This window comes from Panthera leo, chromosome B2 (assembly GCF_018350215.1).
Source record: "Panthera leo isolate Ple1 chromosome B2, P.leo_Ple1_pat1.1, whole genome shotgun sequence".
In the NCBI taxonomy this organism is placed as follows: domain Eukaryota; kingdom Metazoa; phylum Chordata; class Mammalia; order Carnivora; family Felidae; genus Panthera; species Panthera leo.
This window is the reverse complement of record NC_056683.1, coordinates 41,712,122-41,727,443: the sequence shown is the minus strand read 5'-3', so window position 1 is coordinate 41,727,443 and position 15,322 is coordinate 41,712,122.

Below are 15,322 nucleotides of genomic sequence, written 5' to 3'. Positions count from 1 at the left end.
GGGAGCCTGGGTTACGGAGGGCAGCATGGATGTATCACATCAGTCTTGTGTGAAGAAAATAGGCACTGTGTGGTTAAACCTGTGAAGTCAGGTTTCTGATACTTGCAGCCTAATGCAATCCTAGCCAATACAATGACCTAAGCGTTCTGCAAACAAGCGGAGTTTGGGTGGCCGCTGAAGGCAGCCCCTGAGGAACAGCCGTCCCACTCTATGTGGCTTGGTACCCATAAGAGTTAACCTGATGGCAGGAGTCCCATAGGTCAGGCCCTGCTCTAAGGCTTTACCTGGATCGATTCACTCAGTCCTCACTGTTAGCTGTGAGCCCCACCTGCATTTCACAGAGGGGCCGACTTCCACTGAGCTGCAGAGAGACTAAGTGACCCCGCCCAGGTCCTGTACCTGGCCAGGGGCAGTGTGGAAACGCAATCCCCGGCAGCCTGGTGCCAGAATCGGGGGCTGAGGCCCTGTGCCCTGTAGTGTGGGAGTTACGTATCTAGGTACCTCCTTTGTGCAAAGGGGCCATTCCAGAAATTTGAAAGGAAGAAGACACGGGTCAAAATACAAAAGAAACAAACATATTGAAGGCAGGAGGCTTCTTCCACACTGCCTTTCCCAGATTAATCTTGGGATGGGTGCTGTTCTCACACTTGTCCCCTTCGACTCTGGCCTTGTCCTCTCCTCCTCGTCCTTCTGAAAACCTTCTCCTTGTCCCCAAAGAACCTAAGCTCTCTTTAACGTTATTGTATTATGGCCCAGGACCCGCTTGCCTGGGGCAGGCGTCTCGCAGGTGAGGCAGAGGCAACGGAGACAGATGGCAACCGGAGGAAGATTCGATTACCTGCTTCTTCCCAAAGTCGATCCGCCCTGTAACTGTGTTATGGCCCATTACTGATAGGCTTCCTCTTGGCTGCTGCTTGAAATTTGGTTTGTCTGTGACTTGTTGCATCCGCTGAAGTTTAGAGATGGATGAGTCAGGGCCCAGCCTGGAAGTCTAAGGAGGAGAGGGGAGGGAGGCAGCAGAAGAGGAGTGCCGTGGGGACAGGCTGGGGAGCCGGAGGTCAGCCAAGGCCAAGGAAGCACAGGGCAAAGGGGAGAATATGGGTTTGGAAGACGGGGTGTAGGGGCCTCAAATGCCAGGCTGAGAGGGCTGGGTTATATGTGGTCAGTAATAGGGAGCTATGGCAGGCTCTTGAGCAAGGGAAGTGACAGGTGAATATGGTTTGGGAGAAAAGGAGCAAGAATCAGGTGGACTGGGATGGTTGGGACCCTTTGTCTGTCCCTCTGAGGAGGGCAGGGGATGGAACCAGGGGTCTGGACGCACTGAGTTCAGACAGAGGCAGAGGGGAAACAGGACAGACATGTCAGACACCGTGCTAGACCCACACCCGGGTTTAATCTCACTCAGTCCTTGAAGCAGGCCTCCAGGGCATCTTGTATATCGACGTGGAAGTGGCAGCCTTGTGAGGATGAGTCATTGCCGGCTCACACGGTGGAGCGGAGGTCCAATTTGTCCCGTTTCACGCCACTGAACCACGCTCTCCCCACTGAACCACGGGGCCTTTCAGGGTCAAGAGTCAGGGGCAAGAAACACCCATTCTTCCCCACTCTTGCTGGCACTCAGAGCTCCTAACAGCCGTGGCAATAGGTTAGCCACTGCTTACTGAACACCACATGTTACGTACAGCTCTGTGATTGTGGTCAGGCTGGATGATCCTCATTTGACAAGTGAGGAAGCGGAGCTCGGAGAGGTCAATGGCCTGCCCAGACCGCACAGTGTGTGCATGTAAGCAGCCGAGCAGGAGTGTCAACGAAGCCTGCCTGCTTCCCTTCACCACACTGCGTCCCATTCCCAGACTCCAGCTTCTGTCTTCCCGGACTCTTTTCACTCTAATCCTGGGATTAGTGAGGAGGGGGAGTTGGCAGAACAGCTCAGAACAAGCTATTCAGCATGGAAACTTTCTCTGAGCATCCCCAGGCCTGCCTCCTCTCCACCTGGTCTCCCTTTATGTCCCAGGCCACCATCTCTCCAGGCCTGAGGCCCAGGGGCCTGGGGAAGAGACACCGTGGGCAGGGCTGGGGAGGGTCTGGGGCCCATGGGCACAAGGTGCCAGGCTATGGGCCCGGGGCTCCCCATTCCTGGTTGTACCAAAGATGGGGTATGGTGAGTCCCATGGGGGAGGGAAGGGGACCCTGGTAAGTGGAGAGCATGTCCCTGCAGGAAGCCAAGAGTCTCGGAAGAGGACCAAGAATAACTGGGCATCAGCCCAGCCCTAATCCCTCTGCACACACTCCCTTCCCTAAGGATTTTCCCTCGGAAAAATCTATTTAATTTTCCCAGCTTGGAGACAATGAATAGAGGATTTGGGTTGGGGAAGGATGGGGGGGGGTGGTGTGGAGCTTGCCCTGTGAAAAGACGAACAAATGGAAAACCCGTTTTTGACATGTCCTCTCCCCTAGGAAGAAGCCAAAAACACAGGTTGTCTGATAATATGACCGGTATAACCCCTGGCCGGCCATATGATCAAAAGGCTTAGGCTGGCTATCTTTGCTGGCGTATTTTGTTGTTTGCACGTTCTCAGAATAGGAGACCCTGAAGACAGAAACTGCATGTGTCCGGCACAGGAAATCTCGTACTGGTGAGCATAATTATTGTGGTGGGGCCGACAGTGACGGTGGCGGTCATGGTGGTGGAGGCCGTGGTGGGCGTGATGACGGTGGCAGTGTGGTGATGACGGGGGTGGTTCATGTCATGGACACCCTGAAATCACGATGTGGTGGGGAGAGACGGGCTGAGGGGTGGGCTTAGTAACCTGGCACACCGGGCCCATCCTAGGCCCGTCTCTCTCTAGCAGTCGCGTGGGCAAGCCAGCTTCTCTGGGTCTCCCCTTCCTCATCTGGAAAATGGGAGTAGTGAGACCGATGGGTGGAGGTCTGGGCTCGCGGAGGTGGGGGGGGTGAGGACTCCCCCAGTTCTGCTCCATGTCTGGGGACTCTTTGGTCCCTCCATCTGCCCTGCTCCTTCCCTTCTGCCCACAGACTTCCTCCAGTAGTTCCTACCGGCCCTTCCCTTAATCACCAGCACGGTTCCTTCCTTCAGAGCCCCACACATTCTAAAACAGAAGTTTACACACGCTGCCTCTGCTTCCTGGCCTCCCACTCGCTCCCTAACCCCTTCCCAGTAGCCTCTGGGTTCCTGACATTCTACAGAAACTGCTCTCAAAGTCAGCAGAAGCCTCCCCCCACATCTCAGCCTCAACCTTTCTGGGAAAATTAGGCCTACAGCCCCCAAAGCGTTGAGAGAGCCTCTTCCCAGGGCCTTCAGGACCCACAGGGTTTACCTCCCCACTCCCTGGAATTCATTCTGCCTCTCTCTGCCCCCAAAGGTCAGTGCCGTGCTGGCATCTGCCTCTCTCTGTACACTCTCAGGCTCATTTAGCTTCCTGTTTCCCAGTCCAGTCTGTGCATCGGATCTCCCAAGTCCATTTCTCTGCTCTATCAGATCACCCAGCTAGAACCCCTCTGCTGGCCACCGACTGGCCTTTTCCACTGGGCTCTCTTTGGCACGTTAAAGGAAGGCCCTTCACTGCTGAACTCATAATGCTTTTCCCAGAGCTACCTGCTCTCTCCCCAGTCTGTCACCCCAGATTAAGCTTTTGACCTTCCATCCCTTCGTATGAATGTCCACCCACCCGCAAGTGCTGTCCCTTCCCGGCGGCTCTTTAAAAATGAACACAGGATCAAATTTTATTGCCAAAATATGAAGCCAGCTCATCATTTAACTTTGTTTGCTCTTGATTAAACCTCTTTGGTATTAAAGCCAATAAATTATATAAATCTTGGGTCTTTTTTTTTTTTTAACTGGGAAAAATAAACTCTGTTATGACAATCCGTAACATGCTGATCTGTTCGTATAAACTGTTGGCTTAAAAAGAAAAAAACCACACCTTTTTTAACACTGTTGAAAATGTCTTAGAAACTTCCCACACACTTGCTTTCAGAAATAGCAGACTAGGTCATATGGATTAACCTTCCTGCTGATGGCAACTAGGAAAGCTGTGTATTGGAGCACCTGGGCGGCTCAGTCGGTTAAGCATCTGACTCTTGATTTCAGCTCTGGTTGTGATCTCAAGATTTCGTGAGTTTGAGCCCCGCATTGGGCTCTGTGCTGATAGTGCAGAGCCTGCTTGGGATTCTCTTTCTCTCTCCCACTCTCTCTGGCCCTCCTCTGCTTGTATTCTCTCTCTCAAAATAAATAAATAAACTTAAAAAAAAGGAAAGAAAAGCTATGTATTAAAAAACAAAAACAAAAAAATAAAAATGAAAACCAAACAACAGGGGCACCTGGGTGGCTCGGTCGGTTAAGCACCTGATTTCAGCTCGGGTCATGATCTCACAGTCCGTGAGTTCGAGCCCTGTGTCGGGCTCTGTGCTGACAGCTCAGAGCCTGGAGCCTGCTTCGGATTCTGGGTCTCCTCTCTCTGCCCCTCCCCCCTCGTGCTCTGTCTCTCTCAAAAATAAATAAATATTTTAAAAAATAATAAAAAAAAAGAAAATAAAAAAGAAAACCAAACAACAAACTGAGGCATCTGAGCACTGATAATATAAATAAGGTAGTGGGGAATTGTCAGGCTAGGATGTGGAGGGGACTGAGGCTAGGGAGGTGAGCCTGGCTTCCGAAGTGCTTTTCCTTTGGGAATGGGGGAAGCAACTGAGAGGCAGAAAGAATGATCAGGACTTTTGAGGGTCTCCTGGGGATAAGAGATAAGGCCTACCAAGAGGAGTGTTTGCTGAACCCTCTTGCTTTGGGTTAGGACCCCAGAGGGCTGCATCTGAAGAGTCTGGATGAACCAGAAGTAGACAGGTTCTCACAGGGGCTACAGATCTGCTTTGACTCATCGCAGTTCCTGAAATCGGATTAAAGTGATCCAGTGTTGCCAGTGCCCTCAGGCTACTGTAAATCCTCTCCGGAAGAAGATAGCATCCTGGTGTTGTCAGATCATTTCTACAAATGATTTTGCAACTACTGTGTCCAGGGGATACCCATAAAAATAGCAAAACCCCACAAAAAACAAACATTAAAAACAGAATTGAGACCCCCAAATCAGACACATGATGAAAATATACTAAACATGAAAAACACGAGAAAATATATTAAAAAAGATACACGCACACACACACACATATATATATACATACATATATACACACACATATATATACATATATACATACATATACATATATGCATATATATATACATATATACATATGTGTATATGTGTGTGTGTGTGTGTGTGTGTGTGTGTGTATATTTCTCAAACATTCTATCTAGATGTTGAAGTTATGCATACAGATTTAAATTTTTTTTTTTGGAGGGGTGCCTGGGTGGCTTGGTCGGTTAAGCGTCCGACTTCGGCTCAGGTCATGATCTCACGGTCCGTGGGTTCGAGCCCCGCGTCGGGCTCTGTGCTGACAGCTCAGAGCCTGGAGCCTGTTTCGGATTCTGTGTCTCCCTCTCTCTCTGCCCCTCCCCTGTTCATGCTCTGTCTCTCTCTGTCTCAAAAATAAATAAACGTTAAAAAAAATTAAAAAAAAAATTTTTTTGGAAATACAACACTTAGCATGACCAAGGAGATAAAAGACTTGATTAAGAATTTGGGCAGGGAATTGAAACTGGCTTTTTTCTAAATGGAAATTCTAGAATTGAAAATTAAAATACCTGGCACTGAGAATTCAAAGGATAGGTTCAGCAGCATATTAGACAAAATTGAACAAAGATTTAGTAATTAGCTCTAAAAAAAAAAGAATTAGTTAATTAGAAGCTAGATGAGAAAAAAAAATCCAGAATGAAGCATGGAAGGGTAATAAGATGGAAAATACAGAAGACAGCCTAAGAGACCCCAGAAAATGGTGAGAAAGTTGAAAAGAATGGCACAGAAGCAACATATGACAGGATGATGCTGAGATCTTTCAAAAACGGATGAAAGATACAAATCCATATGTTCAATAAGCCCTAGGAATCTAAATCAGAGTAGGTCAAAAGGAATCTACATCTGATAGAGTAAGACTAAAAAGTACCTCTTTTCCAATAGAGTAGAACTAAACACTGAAAATCAAAGATAATGAGAAGATTTTAAAAACAGGCAAAAACACAGATTATCTTCCAAGGGGCAACAATTAGATAAATAGCTGATTGCTCAATGAGAACAATGGAAGCCAGAAGTCAATAGAATTCTTCACAGGGCTGAAAGAAAACAGCAGTCATCTTATTATTCAATGCCCCTCTGGATTATTCAAGAGCAAAGATGAAATATATACATTTTCAGACTAATAGAAACCAGGAGAATGAATCGCCAGCAGACCCACATTTATAGGATATTTTTCAGAAAGAAGGAAATAATCTCAAGTGGAAGGTCAGAGATGCAGAAAGGAATAAACACTATTGGAAGTGGTAAACATATGGATACATATAAAATGATATTGGCTATATTATATTATTATAGAAAAATAGTAACAGCGCGCCTGAGTGGCTCAGTTGGTTAAGTGTCAGACTTCAGCTAAGGTCACGATCTCATGGTTTGTGAGTTCGAGACCCACACTGGGCTCACTGCTGTCAGCACAGAGCCCACTTCAGATCCTCTGTCTCCCTCTCTCTCTGCCCCTCCCCGTCTTTTTCTCTCTCTTTCTCTCTCAATAGATAAATAAACTTAAAAAAAAAAAGAAAAGGAAAAGAATAATATAACCGTGTTTGGGGAGTTAAGGTCCTAAGGTCCTTCCCTATATTTTGGGGGAAGAGAGTAAAAAAAAATCATTTAATATTAGGATTTGTTAAGAATGCATGCTGTAATCTCTGTTTAGTTTCTTAAAAAACTGGAAAAGGGTGGGCACTTTTACACCCTGGGTGTGGCTCAGTCAGTTGAGTGCTGACTCTTGGTTTTGGGCCAGGTCATGATCCCAGGGTTGTGGGGTTGACCTCCATGTTGGGCTCCACACTAAGTGTGGAGCTGGCTTGGGATTCTCTCTCTCTCTCCCTCTGCCCATCTTCCCAGCTCACACACTCTCTCCCTCTAAAATTAAAAAAAAAAAAACCAAACACAACTGTAAAAGGGTGAATAACTTCTAAATTAATAGAGGAGGATAGCTGAGTAAAATAATTTTAGCAGGAGGCAAAGGAAGGAGAGAAAAAGGAACAGATCAGGTAGGAGATATACAAAAGCACTTAGTAAGATGGTAAATTTAAACCCAAATATAAAAATAATCTTGTATGTAAAATGACTAAATGTTCCCATTAAAAGGCAAAATTTTTCAGATTTTCAGACTTGTCATGGATAAGACATAAAATTCAACTCTACACTATTTATATGGAGATACTTAAAATATAGGGAGAAAGAATGATAAAGGATGAGAAAAGATATAACTTATGACAGTAACAAAAGCAAAAAACAGAGCTATACTAAAATAAGACTAGGTTTTAAAGCAGTACTAGATATAGAGATTACTTCACAATGATACAAAATTTAATTCACTAGGAAGCTAGTAATTTTACATTTGTATGCACCTTATAACTTGGCATCGAAACATATAAGGCAAAAATTGACAGAATCATATTATTGCATTTCAGATTCCTTCTCTGCCTTCCTGGGGTCACAGAAGCTGGGCGTTTCAGCTGTCAGGGCCCTCGCTCAGAAATATCCTATCTGGTTCACTTATGGAGTCATTTTTGGACATGGAGCCATCTTGGCTACTCACTTGTCTTGTATGTAAAGAATGTGTGTTGCAGATACTATCAGTGCCTTGCCTCATCTTACAGGTACTCATCGTTTTCCCACACAGCTACCTGGTAGCTTCCAGTTGAAAGCACCTGAAACTCTTATACCTGAGGGCTTTTTTCTGGCTGCAGAGCCTGCTCCTGCATGTGGGGCATTCCAAAAGTATCAGAGTAAATGCTCCCAGGAGCAACCCTCAAAGAATGACTCGTGTGAGTCAGTGGATAAATACCCCCTACTCCTTTGCCCTTCAAAAATTAACTCAGAAATGTGTGTTTTCCACTGTCTTCCCAGAGACCTCCAGCAAGATTGACCTTCAGTTGCCCACAGGGATAACCGGCTTGATATAATTTCCTTTTTTGGGCTATCTTCCCTTTCCTGCCTGATTTCCCCACACCCTTCCTGTAATTCCCTAAGATCATCTTCCAAATAAACTATATTCAAAAATTTTCTTAAGGTCTAGTTCTAGAGAAACTCAAACCAAGATAATATCCCTTGTTTTAAGGATAAGAACATTATCAATCCCCGTGATGTTGCCTGGCTCTAAGGTGGTCTCCATTCCCTCATCCCACCCTCTCAACCTGTCCTCATCCATGACATCATGTGTATCTTTCACCCAGACTATTCTGACAGTGGTTTTCTTCCCCCATAATTTCCCTCCCCTTGTTTCTCCACAAGCAGCCTCAGTAACCTTCCTATTAAGCACAGAGGTCATCATTGCATACCTTCTACTCCAATATTTTCAGTGGCTTTCCATTGCCCACAGTGTAAAAATCCCGGTACTCAGCTTGGCATGCAAAGTCCACTGTGATCTAGCTTCAATTCACCTTTCAATCGCTCGCCATTCTCCACTGCTTTCTTCCCAAAGCCTGTGCTCATTTCTCAGCCTCTTTCACTTGTGGACAATAGCCCACATGTTCCACCATTGCCTGCTATGCTCTCCCCCATTCCGAAATCACAAGTCCGTGAGCCATCCTTCAAGGCTCAGATCAAATGACACCTCTGTGAAGCCTTCCTGATGTCCCACGTTAGTCTTTGACTTTCCTATATTACCTCGAACTTGGTTACTGCTGGTGGATTTTCAGAAGAGATGACATGAAATCCTCAAGGATGAAAACTCCTGGGTCCCCCTCATTGGATTATCTATAAGATAAATTTGCTGTGTAATTTTGGGCCAAACCCTTACCCTTCTTGGCTCTTAGTTACTACAACTGCACAGTAAGTACTTTCAACTAGGATCAGTGTTTCTCCAAGGAAGGAAGGGATGCAATTATTTTATTTTAATTCTAGTATAATTAACATGAACTGTTATATTAGTTTCAGGTATATAATACGGTGATTCAACAATTCCATACATGACCCAGTGCTCATCACGACAAGTTCACTCCTTAATCCCCATCACGTATTTCACCCATCCCCCTGCCCACCTCCCCTCTGGTAACTATCAGTGTGTTCTCTCTAGTTAAGAGTCTGTCTCTTGACTTCTCTCTCTCTCTCTTTTTCTCTTTGCTCATTTGTTTTGTTTTTTAAATTCCACATATGAGTGAAATCATATGGTATTTGTCTTTTTCTGACTTATTTCACTTAGCATTACATTCTCTAGCTCCATTCCTGTTGTTGTAAATGGCAAGATTCCATTCTTTTTCATGGGTAAATAATATTCCATTATATCTATATCTATATCTATATCTATATCTATCACCTATTCTTTATTCATTCATCTATCGATGGACACAGGGGTGTAAATCTTCACTGTGCAAACTGCCTTGTGCATTGTGGGACATTCAGCATCTCTGGCCCCTAGAACCCAATGCCAGATCACCTCTCATTGTTGCTACAATGAAAGAAAGACCCTAACACATTTTCAAACGCTCTAGGAGCATCTCCATTGGACTGAGTGATTCCTCAGGATCTTCCATCTTGGATATTCTTAGAATCCTCTGGTTGGTGTGTCGGGACCACTGGTGGCCCAGAACCATGCAGAGGCCTGGATGGTGGGTCAATGATGCAGAAAAAGCCGGAACCAAACTGGAGACAATGCCCATGCCATGACCTGACACCTGAGGACAGAACTACTGTCCAGCGTCCCAGTCTTCCAAGGGGACACAAACTCCCAGCTGGCCCTGGCTGGCTTCAAGTCTGAGGGGTTTTGGTCTGCCCTGATGGACAGGAGTCCTGGTGAGGAAAGGGCCGTCCATAGCAGGACTCTATGGGTAGGGCTCAGCTGGGGCTGTCAGAGCAAAGGCTGGGGCTTGGCCAGCATCATGAGCTATCAGAGGAGCTCGAATAGCAAGTGAAAAAAAATCAGTTTTCTTGTGCAGGCCACCCTACGAGGTTGGTGGGGTGATTAGGGGACAGCTGCGACTTGGGGAGCAGGAGAGGGCTCGAGACTGACCACGAGGCATGTGGGAGGTGGAAATGGGCAGCAGGATGGCGGTGAGAGCGCTGTTGCCAGAGGAGGCTGCAAACACACCTGGTTGTCTAGCCTCGTTGATGGTGGTGAGCGGGGCAGAGAGAAAGGTTGCTGTGTTCATGAGAGATGAATGGCGGCCAGGGGTAAGGCCACTGTGGAGCAGCCCCTCCTCAGAGGCAGTTTGTGGCTGGGGCTCTGGGGAAACCAGAGTGTTGCCCAACGTTGAGAGCTCAGGGTGAGTTTTTAGGAAGTTCTGGGAATTTTTCCAGTCACTGATTCACCGAGCCATCCATTCCACAGGCATCTCTGGGGCTGGAATGAGACCACCCCGATCTTGTACATGTCCTGGGACCATAGTTCATCTGGTATGAAGTGTCAGAGCTTTGGTGACTGATAAAGGAGGAACTTGGAAGGAGAAGAATTCGTCAATATTTATCCAACAGGGTCCAGGAGAGGCAGCTCTGAATCGAGACAACTGGTCAAGCAGGTAGGGGGCAGGGGGTTGGACGGCTGGAAAGGACTGTGCCGGGCACAGTGTCACCCGAGCTCATGCACACAGCCGCGCTGTGAGTTAGAGGCCCCGACTTCCCCTGTTCTGCAGATGAACAGAGGCTCATTCTTGTGTTCAGAAGGGCATTTCTCCAGGTTCTTCCAGCTTGAGCAGCCCCGAGAATCTCTAACTGCCCTTGCTGTGACGGCTGCAGTCTTTGGATCTCAAGCGGTGGCTGGCAGAGCGGGAGCCCGCCTCTGTGCCCACCCTGGTCCTTCTGATGGCGACATCTGTCCCCAGTGGTGACACCAGACATTGGTTTGCCATAAGCCTGGTTATACGGCTGGCCCCCTGGAGTCTGCTTGCCTTTGGGTGAACTGATAAAACCAAAGTTTTGAACTTTCCACACCAGGGACCAAGGTTTGGTAACTGCACCACGCACCTAAGAGTGTTAGCTAACGTGTTCTAACATGAGCACGTGTTACGTGCCTGGCACTGCTCTCGGCAAGTCAGGTACATTAACCCACTGACTCCTCATGCGAACCTGGGAGGTGGCTACTATTGTTAGTCCCATTTTACTGATGAGGAAAGAGGTATGGAGAGGTTGAGTAACTTGCCTATAAGTCTCACAGCTGATAACAGGCAAATCAAGATTCAAATCCGGGCGTGCTGGCTCCAGAGGCTCCAGAAGTATGATCAGGGGCTGGCCGAAGCACGCTGCCCCCGGAGTTAAGGACACCTGGATTTGGGTCCCCAAAAGCCTGCCGTGAATTTCTGGCCACACCACCAATTAGCTGTGTGACCTGAGACACATCACTCACTCTCCTGAATATCCGTTTCCCCCCCTGGTTGAATGGAGGGATTGAACTGCATGATCCCACGTTTGGTTCCAGCTCTGACATTTCAAGAGGCTTCATCAGGCTAAAATAAGCAGCAAGAGGCGTGTTGCGGTTGCAAAAGGGCAGCCTGGGACATGCGTGCGTGAAAGCCGGGAGGCTCTCCCTGGTGAGGAAGCACAGAGGGCTAATTGCGAGTGTATGAGCTCAGCTGGGGGCCACTTTCTCCCCTCTGTGTCCACAGCTGGCTGTGAGTCAGTGACGGGTCACTGGCCACAGCGGGGCTGCTGGAGACAGGGCAGGCCCAGAGCATGGACAGGAGACAAGTCCAACCTGGTCCCAGCCTTAGGGGCCCCAGGGTGCTGTGTGTTCTTCCCAGTCCCCATCTAGATGCTACTCCACTGCGGCTAGAAAGTACTCCATTCTGTCTCCCTGAGCAGAACATCCCTTTCTCTCTCAGCTCTGCCAGCCCTGGCCCCTGCTCTGCTCCCCTCACAGCCAGTGGCTCCCTCCTCTGAGCCAGGGGAGGGATAGAGGCAGGTAAGACAACAATGCCTGCTCTCAGGAAGCTCATAGAATGGTGGCGGGGTTGGGGGACAGGAGGGCTCTTGGGCACGAGCTGGGCCTATGTCTCAGGCTTCTGAACGTGCCGGGGGGAGCTCACAGCCAGGGCGCCTGCCTTGCCCACGCTAGCCTCTGTAGACCAGGTCATTGCCAGGTAAGATCACGGGCCAAGTTCCTCCTTCCCAATACCATCCTCAGCCCTCAGGAGGAAGCTGCCACAGGAGCACTGGCTTCAGGACAGACTTGTGACAAGGGGTCAGCTCCTGGGAAAGTGGCCCAAAGGGGGTGACCTCCTTGGGAAATGTGCCCTCCTTGGGAAAGCTGTGAGCTGTGAGAGGGCAATCAGGACCGAGCTGCTCCCCAGACACCGCCGTCCTTGCCCTGCTACAAACATCATCCGGCGCGACATGTCTGGCGTCGCGGGATGGATTGCAAGTGTACTTTCCTGGAAGCGCACGTGGCACGTGCATCACCGGGCCCGTGGCTCCCTGTCCGCCTGGGGTCTGGCGTAGCTGGACTCAGACTCAACTCTGAGACAGCGGTCAGAGGTCGCCAGCCTTCTGCTCAGTGCGTGAATACCCTGTAGCGGTTGTCATTCATTCATGCATTCATTCGGTCATTCCTTCGTTCATTCTACACTGGTTCCTTCCTGCATTTGAGTAACCGCACCTCTGCCAAGTGCTCCTCTTGGTTCTGCTTAAACTCGTCCCGAGAAACTCACAGGCTTCTGGGACAGCCCAATCCACACTGTGGCCATCTGACTTCCAAAACCTTCCTATGGATGATTTGAAATCTGACTTCCTCGGCTGGCCTCCTGTTGGTGTTCCTGCTCCTTCCACCCCCGGAGAGCCCATTTCATCCTATATATGGCAGGTCTCAGGTGGTTCAAGGCACCTCACTTCCCCCTCCCTCCCTCCCACCTTCTCTCTCTTTCTTCCCTTCCTCTGTAGACATTCATCGAGCGTCTCTTATGTGCCAGGCACCAGGAAAACAATAGCAAGAAACAGCACACACAGCCCTGGACCTCACAGTGCTTACAGTCTGTTAGGGAGGCACCATGAACAGAACAATCTCATGGGTAAACCTGTCTCTGGTAAGTGCTACCCCAACACCAGGCCTAGGTGGGAGGCAGAGCATATAAACATGGGACATAATCCACAGAGAGGTCAGAAAGGGCTTCCTCGAAGAAGTGGAGCTTTAGCTGGTATGAAGAAGGGGCAGGGGAGTCGCCAGTGGGGGGTAGGACACATGCAAAGGCCGTGGCTGGAGTGGGGGGACGCCCAGATGCCAGGACCTTTCATTCTTGGGGCTAAACATCCTTGTGGTAGTTCCTCACAGGATGAGGCTTCTAGACCCCTCCCCACCTTGTCACTCTGTCATTGTTCCCTTAAGCGGGAGATCCCCAGGTCTGGACCCACGGCTTCTGGAGGGCCTGGCCAGCTCAGAGCCTGGGGGCTGCCCCTCTCTCTTCTAGCTGGCTGCTGTCTTCCCATTAGCACAGCCCAAATCTGTACACTCCTCGGGGAACAAGTCCTCTTCCAGGAATGCTCACCCAAACTGATCTTACATGTGGCCTCTCGCAGCAGCCTGTGCCTGGGCTGTCCGGTGTCTGACCTTGCATTCGAGTCCCTGTGTGGGTCCATGAATGCTCATCTCTCTGATGTGGCCTGTTTGTTTCAGTCTGGCAGGGTCCGTTCTGAGTCTGGGTGCTGTTCTGGCTGGGATGTGCAGGGCCGCATTCCCTGTGAATGTGCCAGCAAAGAGTTCGCACGTCCCGTCTGCATATCCTGGACCAGGTACTGGCAGGTGAGGCCTCGGAGAATATGGGAGGGGGCGGTGACGGGGAAGACAAGGGGCCTGAGAGCCTGGGAGGGGGATTTTGGAGGGATATCTGCCCTGGGACTCCAGAAAGAGGTGCCTAGGGCCTGAGGCCTAAGCTACGCTGGAACCACACTGTTCTGTGATTTCTGACCCCTGCCCTGTGTCTTTCTCCAGCCCTCATTAATGATACAGAGGAAGGAGTGGGGCCAGCTGCACGTCTGTGTGCACGTTTGGTATGCACACGTCTGTCTGTGTCTGTGCGCGTGGAGTGTGTGAACCTGTGTGAGTTGTCCAACTAGGCCTCGCTGTTGGCTGGAACCCACCATTTGCCATTACTCATCCTGTGACTTGAGGGTGACCAGGTCACCGAGCCTTGGAAGAGGTTCCACCAGACAAGGTTCCACCTTGCGTAACAGTCATACCGGGTGGCCCCATGTGCCCTCCTGCCCCCCGTCTGCCTGCAGGGTCCTCACACACCAACGAGGCCTGACCAGGCGAGCCGGCAAGGACCTCCCACCCCCGTCCTTTACTTCTGTCCACAGGTCACCCTGCTGCTGGTGCCATTCCCTCTGCACCCCCCCCCCCAATCCCCCACTCCTTACCTTATCACTTCCTTTGTCACCTCCCCCCCCCCCCCCTTTTAGACTCAGCTTAGGCAGGGACTCCTCCAGGAAGCCCTCCCAGATCCACCTCTGTGTTTTCCCAGACTGTAGGCCCTAAGAGGGCAGGGCCCATGTGGGAATTATTATAGTGTTTTCAGAGGTTAAAACCTAACACATCTTATCAGATGAGTGAAACAGTGGGCTTCAAATTTCTTATCTGTAAAATGGAAGTTCTACTATTTGACACACAGGGTTTGGAAGAGGGCTGTGGAAGACGGCGCACATGAACTTCCTATCCTTGTGCTGGACATACAGCAGATGTCCCAAAACACTTCTAACTTCCCTGCCCTTTAATGTTTATGGACGCATGTTCTTTTCTGTTCAAAAAAAATGTTGTACATTTTCGGACTCCTTTTGGTTCCAAAGCATGACTGGCTTCTTGGAGCTCAGGCCCCCTCCTCGCAAAGATGGTCTTTGACGACCCCATCTGAAACAGCCCCACCCACCCCAACACTCTCCACACCAATAGTCTTATCACGACCTGACCTTGTGCCTTTCCTGACTTGCTGATCATCTGTCATCCCTCCTAGAACGTGAGTACCACGAGGACAGAGACTTTGGCTGATGTTTCCACTCCTGTGGCCCCAGTGCCCAGAGCCGTGCATGGCACAGAACAGAGATCCAGAAGTTTCCAAGGCCAAGGCAGTGGAGTCTGCGGGGGACAAATGCCAGCATGAGTGAGTGTGTGTGTGTGTGTGTGTGTGTGAGCGTGCATGTGCATTTGGGACAGAGGACGGTGAGGTTCCCTGAGGGAAATCGAGAACAATCGT